At 40.6% G+C, this 11,619-nt stretch overlaps 1 long non-coding RNA gene across 1 annotated transcript; it reads right to left on the minus strand.

Moving 5' to 3' along the window:
* Window positions 1–226: 226 nt before the first annotated feature.
* Window positions 227–9,840, minus strand: LOC308473147. The gene is made up of 3 exons (XR_013983950.1): window positions 9,828–9,840; window positions 9,108–9,202; window positions 227–308 (listed from the first exon to the last, which is right to left on the minus strand). It is a non-coding gene; the product is annotated as an uncharacterized lncRNA (long non-coding RNA).
* Window positions 9,841–11,619: the final 1,779 nt, after the last annotated feature.

An 11,619-nucleotide genomic window follows, 5' to 3' on the forward strand; every position in this document is an offset into this window, starting at 1 on the left:
TGAGCTTTAGAGCTTGGTGTTGAAGGAGAGCATAGTAGACATAACAGAAACCAGGTGAAATTGAAAGAACTGGTGAGACACAGTTATTTCTGGAAACAAACTCTATAGGAAGGACAGGTATTCCCATACGTCTATCCTTGGGTCTAGTTTGACCTTGAGATAAATGTGTGTTAACTTTGGGCCAGGGAACACAAGGCTATACTTGCAGTGTTATCTTGGTTTTCGTCCCCATTTAAGGACAGCATTCCTCACTTGTCACATTTGGAAGAGTTTCAAAAGCAGCTTGTGATGCAGAGCGGCAACTGCTCCTAGGGAAATAAAAGAGTTAAAGATCTCATATGCAAAGCCCTTATATTTGCATAAATGAGCTCTTGGGGTGTCGAATGTATGCAGCAATTCAGTAAACTCATATTTGCTTAACTTTACACAGGTTAGAAAGTCCCTGTTAACACTGTAATGGGGCGATTTGGCTCACATTTTAAAACTATGTTGTGTATATCATGGCATTAGCATCCTCTTCGTTGTTTCAGGATGCACTAACTGAGAAATAAGAAGGAAATGAATATCCTAATTACTGGCTCTGAAATGTACTTAAGTATCAATTTCATGCATTAAAAATATAAATAAATCATAAATAATATTTTGTGGCTTTTTTGGCTTCTTAACGTTTGTTTTTACCATTCACAAAGGCCTTTTCATTTCACATTTGAGAAATTGTCTCTTGATTCCATTTCCTCTTCTAATTACAATCCCATTTCCTTGCAAAAAGCATCCCCATGTTTCTACTCATCTCTCTAGTTGTAATCTTCATAATTGTGTCCCATCCCATTTTCAATTTGGCACTGCCCAGACTTCTGAGCTCCATGTGGTTCACAATAACCTTTTATTTTCTGCCAACCTCTTTCTTTCCCCCTTGTCTTTCATGATTTTGGTGCTGTATCCATTAATTCATTCTTCCTAAACCTATTTTGGTGGCTCCTCTCCCTTTCTTTCTGATTTTGGCTTGCTTTGGCAGTTAAGAAGTTATCCTTTCACGGGATCTCCAAAGGCTATTATTTTCCCTGTACATTTCCCACTTGAAATCAAGCATCCAGATGGACAAGACAGGCAAAACCACCTGAGAGAAAACCACTTGAAGGCAGACTGAAAAGTTTCAGGTGCATCTGGTCACTAGGGCAAGGTGGGGAAGACCCTGCCATTGTGTTTTTTTCCTGCACCCAAAGTTAAGAGTACAGCAGATCTGTGTTTCATAGAATCATCTTCATACAATTTCTGTCATTCAGAGATTCCCTGGAGTCCTTTCTGTCCATCTTTCTTGGTATAAGCAAAACCAAAACATCACAGGTACATCTAAGCACTTGAAACTGAATCTTAGAAATGTAAATTTTCTAGGTGTCCAACTTTTCACAGAAGTGGTTGTTCCTTCAATGTCTGGTGACTGTGTCTGAGAATTGCTTAGGTGTCCACTTTATCATTGCAAGGGAGGAGGATGGGGAGAAAATCAGAAGAAGTTGACTCAGTCTCCGGTGACCCTCTGGCTCTGCCTCCTATTAGCTGTGCTGTCCACTACATCACCAGCTCCAGTAGTTACCAGCTACCACTGTAATGCTCAAATTTACCTCCTTACCAGGACCATCCAGATAACAAGATGAGAATGGCAAAGGCACTGCTTTTGAAAAGCAGACAAGCCATGGCAGCGGCATAATGGAAACTGATCTCCTCTAAAAAGGAGGATAGACAGAGTTGACACATGACAGATGTCATTTTGCTATTCCACAATTGCACCATATATTACTTTTATGCAATATTGAGCTAGGAGAAAGACAGTAGCAGTGAAACATCTCTTTGTGGGTGGGGCAAATCCACTGGCGTTATTAGAATTTAGGTTTTCCCCTGACTCACTGGAATCTGAAAGAAGATATATAGAGCTGGGCATCACGTGACAGTGTACCAGAAATCTCTGGCCATTTCAAATGTATTTTAAATAGCATGGGATACAAGATGGAACCCGTTCAACCCTCATCAAAGCTATGGATTAGAGAGCATCAGTCTCCTGGCTGTAATCCTATATATGCTCACCTAGAAGTAAAACACTAATGGCAAAGCCCCATTTATCTAGCTGGAAAAGCCTGTTGGAACACAAATGTCTCCAGCTGTTTCCAGAAGGTGCTGGCAGCAGGCATCCAGCATATGTTAATAGGAATGCTATTCCGCATAACAGGGTCAGCCAGATTAAAAGACTTGGTCCCAGTTACTGTGGAGTGCACTTCTGCAGACCGAGCCATCAAGTTGGCTCAGTCAGTGGAGCATGAGACTCTTAATCTCAGGATTGTGGGTGTAGGCCCCACAATGGCAAAAGATTTCTGCGTTGCAGGGAGTTGGACTAGATGCCTCTTATGTTCCCTTTCAACTCTTCAATTCTATGTTTCTTCAATCTACTGGGTATGTAAGGGATAAGGTGGTATCTCAAATAACCTGATTCTGAATTGTATACATGTTAGTACCAGTACATTGAACTTGGCCTGGTAGCAGATTGGCAGCTGGTGCAAATCCAGCAAGGGAGGTGTCGTATGCTGGTGGCAGATGGCCCCCAAAAGCAATCTAGCCACTGGGTTCTGCACCAGCTGCAGCCTCCAGAGCAACCCAAGAGTAGTCCCACATGAGTGAAACGAGACACCATAAAACAATTTCTGCCCCCGCCCCCCACGAACCTTATCCTAGCCAGGATACTATAGAAAAAAGTCATTTCCCCCCAACTTTCTCCCTCATCCAACAGATTGTAGAAACTTTCTGTTACATACTTTCTACTATTTTTCTAAGCTTATACATTTTATTTCTCTAAGGTTACACATTTTTGAGAGTAAGTGTGGAAGCTAAGCTGTCTCTAGAGAGTCCCCATAAATACTACCTCTCTCTACAAGGTTTTCAACCTCCCAAAAATTGATGGGGAAAGCTGTAAGTGCAGATTATTAATACAGTCCACCCTGAAAGCATGTATACTAAAACAACAGTAACAAATAAGGTAGCTCTCAGTTATGACCCTGCTGTTTCTCAAGGTCAAGTTTCTGCAGGTTTCCATCTCTAAATTTCAGCACAGATCACCTCTGTATCCCTATGGCCATTGTTTCTCAACAAAACCACCTGCCATCACCTTCCTGCCATGTGCCACAGAGCAAGACCTTCCACACAAAAAATCCACAACTACTTCAAATTATTTTAGAGCATTTAAGCTGCATTCAGGAATGGTCTTTATTGCATTCCTTTTACAGGATATAATCATAGCGCATCTGTCCTCATTTCTAACATTCCTTTTACCTGATGCATTATAGAACTATGGCTTTTTGATCAATATACTGCAATGTCACGCTAAATTTCATTCACACGAGTGGGCATGGTGTGACACAATTAAGGTCATTGGATAAGTTACCACTTCCCCATCCTTTCTATGCATATGGGCTTCTGTTCCCCTATGATTCACCATGCAGTATGCCAAAGGTAAAGGTACCCCTGCCCCTACTGGCCAGTCGTGTCCGACTCTAGGGTTGCGCGCTCATCTTGCTTAAGAGGCCGGGAGCCAGCGCCGTCCGAAGACACTTCCGGGTCACGTGGCCAGCGTGACGAAGCTGCAGCCGGCGAGCCAGCACCAGCGCCGCTCACGGAAACGCCGTTACCTTCCCGCTATAAAGCGGTACCTATTTATCTACTTGCACTTAAGGGTGCTTTCAAACTGCTAGGTGGGCAGGAGCTGGGACCGAACGACGGGAGCTCACCCCGCCGCGGGGATTCGAACCGCTGACCTTACGATCAGCAAGTCCTAGGCACTGAGGTTTTACCCACAGTGCCATCCGCGTCAGTATGCCAAAATAACACCCCAAATTTCATTATGTGAATAATGGGAGCATGATTTATGAAAGCCACAGGAAAATTACAATGTAAAGCTCCCACAATATTCCAAGCTTCCAGGGTTGCAAGTGGATTTTTTTCCTGTTAACAATTAACACAGAAATGAGTGCTAAACTTCTGCTAAATTCCACTAGCTTTCCAGAAGTGGAATTTACATCATGCAAAATATTGCACAAAATGCAAAAATTAGCAGGTAAGAAAACACTGGGGAAATTGAATAATATGCTGTCTGAATGCAGCCTTAGGGCACAACCATGCTACAAAAAGCAGAAACTGTGGTTGGAAGACAACCAAGCAGGCTGATCTTATGGTCTTGCCATACTGACCTTGCTATACTGTGCCTTTTCATTCTGCCAGTTGTGCCTACCAATTCGAGACAGCCTATTGCCAGCATATTGGACTTGGCTAGCTTGTGTACATTCAACAAAGTTAATACCACTGCAATAGCTGATGAAACAAAAAGCTGTAGCAACACCGATGATCCAGCAGTGTCCACAGCAACACCCCTGGCACTCACCAGTTGCAACAATATGCTCTGATGCCCCCATATTACCTATACATGGAAGTTACAGTACCAATCAAAATGAATCACTGATCTACCGCATGATGTCATACAGGGGTGCCAACTTGAATAAAATATTGGGGGGACCCAATATTTTATGTGGACCCCACCCCACATAACTGATCACAAGAAGTGGCTCACGCACACCATTTGAATGGCAATGACCAACAATTTTGGAGGGGACTAGCCCCCTCAAATATTTTACTGGGGAGACAAAGGGACCTCAGCCCATAAGAGTTGGTTCCTATGATGTCATAGAACCAAAAACACCAGGAGAGAAAGATCACCACAACCTGCAGTGCTCCCTTGGAAGATAATACTCTAAATAGGGTTTCCTGTTAAACTGCTGCTTTCCTGAGTTGTGTGAATGCTTAACATTTTGTTGTTAAAAATCTATGGGGTTCTATTGATATGTACCACTTCTCAAAGTGGTCTACACTGTTTGAGGTAAGGAGAGGGTATAAACCAAGGCTGTCATTATTACGTTTTCATTTACGTCTTCAGTGCTTGTTATTCTTTTAGTGTTGTGATGGACTTGATATTTAAATGGTTAGGAAATTGATGTTTTCTATGCTTTTGCACTATATTGAATTTGAACTTGGCATATATATAGAGAGAGAGAGCTCTCTGCTTTGTGGAGCATGGTTCTCAAACAGTGGGCTATAAATCATTTAAATAAATAAAATAAATGTTAAGTTACACAGACCAGAAACAGACAGATCTGCCCATCCTGACTTGTGAAGGGGGAAAGCTGCTGGGATAAGATTTTGAATGGTTAGTGGGGAAAGGGTTAACAACCCTTCTCCCATCATTTATCCACTCAAAATCACAGCCTCGGAAAGCTCCTTTTCCTATTAAAAAGTCAGGACTCATTACACATATTTGCATGTAATCTCTAGCTTGCCCCTGTTTAACTTCAATTGCTTTTTTATGCACGAGGCTAACAATGGAAAACTTTTAAACAGTATTGTGACAACAAATTAACCTAACCAGTTTGGACATATGTTTAAAAGGAAGGCCACCATGCAATTAATTAGCATTTCTCTGCCTGCCTTCTCCTCCCATGAAAACAAACAAGAGACTGGTGGAGCAAAGGATCCACAAATTGATGTATCCTCTGACCCTTTATATATATATATACACATTTGTTTCTATTCTTTCAAATAAATGAAACAATTAAATCTAGAAACAAGAAGTACATAGAGTGTGTCTCTCTTTACAGGTCACCTATGTTTGCTTCACTGTTCTCATACATCAAGCGTCAGAGAATCACAATGCCCCCAAACAAGATGTTACAATTATTAGCAAGAGCTCTCTCCGAAAAGAAGCCTGGTATACTGGTGGCTGAAAGGAGGTTCTTCTGCTGTTTGAATAAGTCAGCCAAGGATATACAATGGTACCTCAGATTCAGGTTACAGACCCCGCTAACCCAGAAATAGTACCTCGGGTTAAGAACTTTGCTTCAGGATGAGAACAGAAATCATGCTCTGGCGGCATGGCGGCAGCAGGAGGCCCCATTAGCTAAAATGGTGCTTCAGGTTAAGAACAGTTTCAGGTTAAGTGCGGACCTCCAGAACGAATTAAGTACTTAACCTGAGGTACCACTGTATTTGGATTCCTGCATGGCTCACTGTTCGATGCAGGCTTCCTCTGTACTTCTATGGTGTGTCCACATCTAAAGAATTTAACAATCCAGTCACACTGATGCAGAAACTTTGTTGGTTTTCTTGCAGCAGATTATTATTTTTTTAACATTTTTATTAGATTTTACAATTTTTAACAACAGTTAAAAAAAATCACATAACATAAAAAATAGAAAACAATTCCCCAGAACCTCCCCCCCCCCCGGGCTTCCCTCAACTCCCTCTTCTGGTTTTTAACATATTGACTTTCCCTGCTTGTTATATTATATCTTCATATTGCATTCTTAATATCCAATAACGTTATTCTCTTATCATTGTAATAATTTCTTAAAAGTAGCTATATTTACTTTATATATTGTAAGTGTTTACTCAAACCCTGCTAGTGAGTCCATTTCTTTACATTGCTTCTGTAAATACCTCTCTATTGTCTTTATCTCTCAGTCTTTCAGATAATTTTGCCATTTCGGCACACAGTATTCCATCAGTATTTCTTGCCAGTGTTCTTTCTTTGGTATTTCTTCATTTTTCCATCTTTTCCCCCCATCTTTTCTTACAGCAGATTAAAATGGCTGCTCTCTGTCTGGAAATGGATGCCAAAATGTGTAAGAAGGACTCGCTCGCCTTGGAGGCTGGCTGAAGGAAGACCAGATCAGTGAGATGTAGCTGGCAATTAGGAGGTTGCTTTATATGGAGTCAGATCTGCCCAGAGTGGCTGGGGAATCCCAGCCAGATGGGCGGGGTATAAATAATAAATTATTATTAAATTATTATTATTATTATTATTATTATTATTATTATGTATTAAAATATCTATTTCTACATTAACTGGGGTTCTAGATTGAATTTACGACCTTTTGCCTGCATTTATGTTTGTCAGCTATAAACATTTTTTTTTTAATGTCATAGAACCAGCAACACCACAGAGGTAGAGGAAGCTTCCCAAGGGGAAAAAAACATATATATATTAAAAAGCCTAGATATTTTTGTTAGCGATATGGCATGGGCTGAGTAAAACACTCCTGACAGACTATTTTGGCACCTTTCCCATCAACAAATTGTGCAGCCAGAGTGCAATGAATGTGGTCAATGGAGCAATCATTAAACAATATGAAGCAGGCTGCCTGCAGACCATTTAAAGCTAGTTGTGATTAGAGAGCGGGAGGGTTTTAATGATACATGCTTCTCATTGGAGGGTATGTATCTACCCTAATCGCCACTTATTTAAGTTAGATTTGCCATTCTCTGCCCAGGTCCTGGTAACTGGCACACAATTTACCCCTTAAAAAATATTAGCTATTAAAATGGTATTACTTTAAACTTTAAAATTATGGGCTATTTTAAAAGATATCTAGAGTGCTTAGTTGCATTATATTCCACCCCCTCCCCCAGTATTTATTCTCAAATAAAATGACAGTGGCAATGATTAGATAACACGGAGCAGTTACATGAAGGGGAAGTTGTGTTGTGAAAGCCGTTAGCAGAGGAAGGCAAGAAGAGGGTATTCTGATGCATATGGCGACTCAAACAAGCAACTCAGTGTGTTAATATGGAAGCACCACTTCTGAAAGCCTTTCTCTCTTCTCATGCCTTAAAACTGGGAATGAGGAAGAACAGAGGACTTGTATTGTTACTCTTAATTAAAATAATTAATGCAAACAAGTATAATTGTGAGCCAGCGTGGTGTAGTGGTTAAGTGCAGTGGACTCATAATCTGGTGAACCGGGTTCGATTCCCCGCTCCTCCACATGCAGCTGCTGGGTGACCTTGGGCTAGTCACACTTCTCTGAAGTCTCTCAGCCCCACTCACCCCACAGAGTGTTTGTTGTGGGGGGGGGGAGGGAAAGGAGAATGTTGGCCGCTTTGAGACTCCTTTGGGTAGTGATAAAGCGGGATATCAAATCCAAACTCCTCTTCCTCCTCCTCCTCCTCTTCTTCTTCTTCTAATTGAAATCATTTCAATTATTCTATCCACACACCACATTGAATCCACATTTGTTTCTGAATTGTTGCTTATATCATGCAACCAATGTTTATTTAATTTCTTTCTCTATTTTAAATATGTCTGTTATGGCAAAGTCCTCCCAAGGTTGCTCATGTGCATAATAAAATGAGCTGGGCATGGGGACCGAAAGGGCAGGATATCAAAGTTAATAGAAATAAATAAAATAAGTAATATATAAAAATTGTAACACCTCATTACAATAAAACTAAAACAGGCATCTAAAAGCATTACACTTCTACAAAACCAATTTAGTGGTTTTTTTTAAATCCAGCAGCAGTGTGAAATAGTGGGAAATGCATGGTGCATTATAGCAGCCTTACCCAACCTGGTGCTATCCAGATGTTTTGGACTACAACTTCCTCCATCTCTGACCATTGGCTATGCTGGCTGGGGCTGATGGGAGTTGTAGCCCAAAACTCCTGGAGGCTGCGGTAGGCTATTTTATTGCATAATGGGAGGGAAATAAAGGTCTTTGTCTAAACTTTAACTGCTGGGAGAGAGCAGGGATAAGGAATTGGAGCAAAGGGAACATGTATCAATGTTTTAGAGGAGTCACCAGCAGCTTTTGCAGCAAAGAAATATTTGAAGAATGTAAGAGGAGAAGGGGGTCAATGGTGATGCTGACACAACAAAGAGGAGGACAGGGTATACTGGGCAGGGATTTCTTGTAGCCAGGGTGCAAGGGCTCCAACAACGATAGGAGCATTGGCCAGCAAGGAGGTACATTGGCAGGAATGAGCCAAGTACCCCTAAGTTACAATAAACCAACCTGGACATGACTGGACATGACTGGTTGAGACCACAGGTTAGATGTGATTTCTCCAGGTAAAGACACAGCTGGCAGAACAGGTGAAGTTGGCAAACGACATTCCAGACCACTGCCCTTTGTGGGTATTTAGGAGAATTGGTGGATGGAGGACTCAACATATCTCCCAAGATGAGAATCTGCTTTTTTCAGTGGAGTGTAACCCTATCCAGATGCTTCAACCAACAGTACCTGTATCTTGCTAGGATTAAACTTGAGTTTGATCAGCTTCATGCAATCCAAAGCATGGCCCAAAACACCAGTTCAGAATTTCAGCTGCATTCCATCTGTATATTGGAAATAAGAGAGGGTTCACTTCCAAACATATGACAGCCACTGATGAATGGAGCTTTGAATGGAGCAATGGAAGGTGGCTGCTAATGTATTTGATATCCATATGTGAAAGTTCTACTAGAATGAAAGAACCCAAGGAAAGCTGAAATGACACAATTAAAATCTCAAGCTACTCATTCAGAATTTATGATTCACATTGTAAGTGCTACCATATGCTTTTCAAGCTGTAGCAAGCACCCTTGTGGTTCTATGGGTAACAAGATCAAGAATAATAAGAGCAAACTTGATCAAAATAAAGAACACCATTATGCAAACATTATAGATGAACTTACTCATTATGAGAAATATAACCAACTGAGTGGTGGCAAAGGGTTGTATGCAGTGAAAATTAAGAATGAAACTGTGTGCTGTTTTTTAAATTCTGTTTTCACTGTTACTAAAAGTTGCCTTCTGTCTTTCTGCATGTTCAGATTTGAATTGTGGAGGGTAGCACTAAAAGCAAATTCACTCCATCAGAATCTCAACATTCTTAGGGCTATACTCAAAGTTTGTATGCAGATACATTTAGTTTGAAAGTTGGGCAAAGTGACTTTTCACCTAAATTCCCACCTTTCTTACCTTTGCTGTTTCCACCTGCTCAATTAGGATCACATAACATGATGACATCACAATGCCACATCAGAGGAAGGACAATACTGTGAATGGTTGCTGTGAATGGCTAGACACATTCATACTGCTCCAAAAATGGGGGAGTGTTTTTTGAAAGTAACAACAGCTTTCATTTGGCTTTGGGTAAGGATAAGCAAATTTCTCCTATTCCATTCTTTAATTGTTCTTTTGATTTTGTTTCTCCTGTATTTCACTTACTCAACATTCTGGTTTATTCTGGAATTAGAACATGAGTACAGTGGTACCTTGGTACTCAAACTGCTTGGCTCCCGAACGCCGGAAACCCAGAAGTAAGTGTTCCGGTTTGCAAACGTTTTTCAGAAGCCGAATGTCCGACGCAGCTTCTGTTTGAGTGCAGGAAGCTCCTGTAGCCAATCAGAAGCCACACCTTGGTTTCAAACTGTTTCAGGAGCCGAACAGACTCCCAGAATGGATTAAGTTTGAGAACCAAGGTAGTCTGAAGCAGCTTTCGACTTCCAGAGAGTAGGACTTGAACCAATGGCTTCACATTACAAGAAAGGAGATCCCAACAAAACACCAGGAGCACTTTCTGATTGTAAGAGTTGTTCAACAGTGTAACAGGCTCCCTCTCCTTCCTTGGAGGCTTTTAAGCAGAGTTTGGTGCTATGGATGCTTTAGCTGAGATTCCTGCATTGCAGGGGGTTGGACTAAATGACCCTCAGGATCCCTTCCGACTGTGATTTTATGATTCTATGTGTTTTCTGAAATGGTACAACCCAGTACAACCCAAACACACATTTAAGACGTCAGTGATACCTAGGCCTCAGAAATTAGATTAAAATTCCCCATCTTCTTCCATCTGACATTACACTTTTTCCAGAGAACTTTGAATTGTGAAGGAGATTTCAATCCCCTCCCCCAAAAGAGAAATTAACAGTTGCTTTAGAAATACAGTTATTTTTGTACAGAGTACCCCCTGCCTCGATGGATGGATGTTTCATAGAAAAGGCTAAGTTTGACACCATTTTCATTATACCTTTGCGACTCACCTTGAAGGTGGTGAATTTTGAAAGGGTCCTCTGCAGCAAAGTAGGTACAAACCTTTCAATTCCCATGTAATACTTCACATACAGGGCTGGATAGCTGATGATGGCCAAAAGTAGGTCTTAGAAGAATAAAGGAACCAGTTATAAATGAAAGGCCTTTGTCCCGCTCTTAAATACTGCAAAGGATAAAAACAGAATGAATGAAGCAGAATCAACTTATCTGAGTTTAGAGATGAGTGAATTTGAGAGGCTGGAATAACAGGTGTTGCTTCTGCCTTGGTCTTATTTCATCAAATACTATTATGCAAATTATAGATATCTACAGTGTTAACACTGATATTATCGAAAAGTGAAAATGGGATTCCTTTACGAGATGAGATCTAAGTGCTAGATACGGTGTTTTTGTGTGCTTTTTGGATATTTGATAGTGCTAAAATAAAATAGGAGTATAAATTAAAATAAAATTACATATTGAGTGTGCAGTTGGTAAATTGCTTATAGGTTTGTATGAATTAATTTGAAAATGTCTCTGGTTTGTTTCCACTCTGTCTTTTCTCATACATAGAAGCTTTTGTATTTTGCCGTATAAATGAAACAACAATTTAAAATATATATATTTTTAAATTCCTGGGAAAAAATATTTTAATAGCTGGTGTAATGTCAGCACCAGCCATGTTTCCTTATTGGAGGGTGTTTCAAAGTCAGGATGCCAGAGAGAAAAGGCCCTCTCATTT

This window comes from Podarcis pityusensis, assembly GCF_964106645.2.
Source record: "Podarcis pityusensis genome assembly, chromosome: 3".
Classification (NCBI taxonomy): Eukaryota; Metazoa; Chordata; class Lepidosauria; order Squamata; family Lacertidae; genus Podarcis; species Podarcis pityusensis.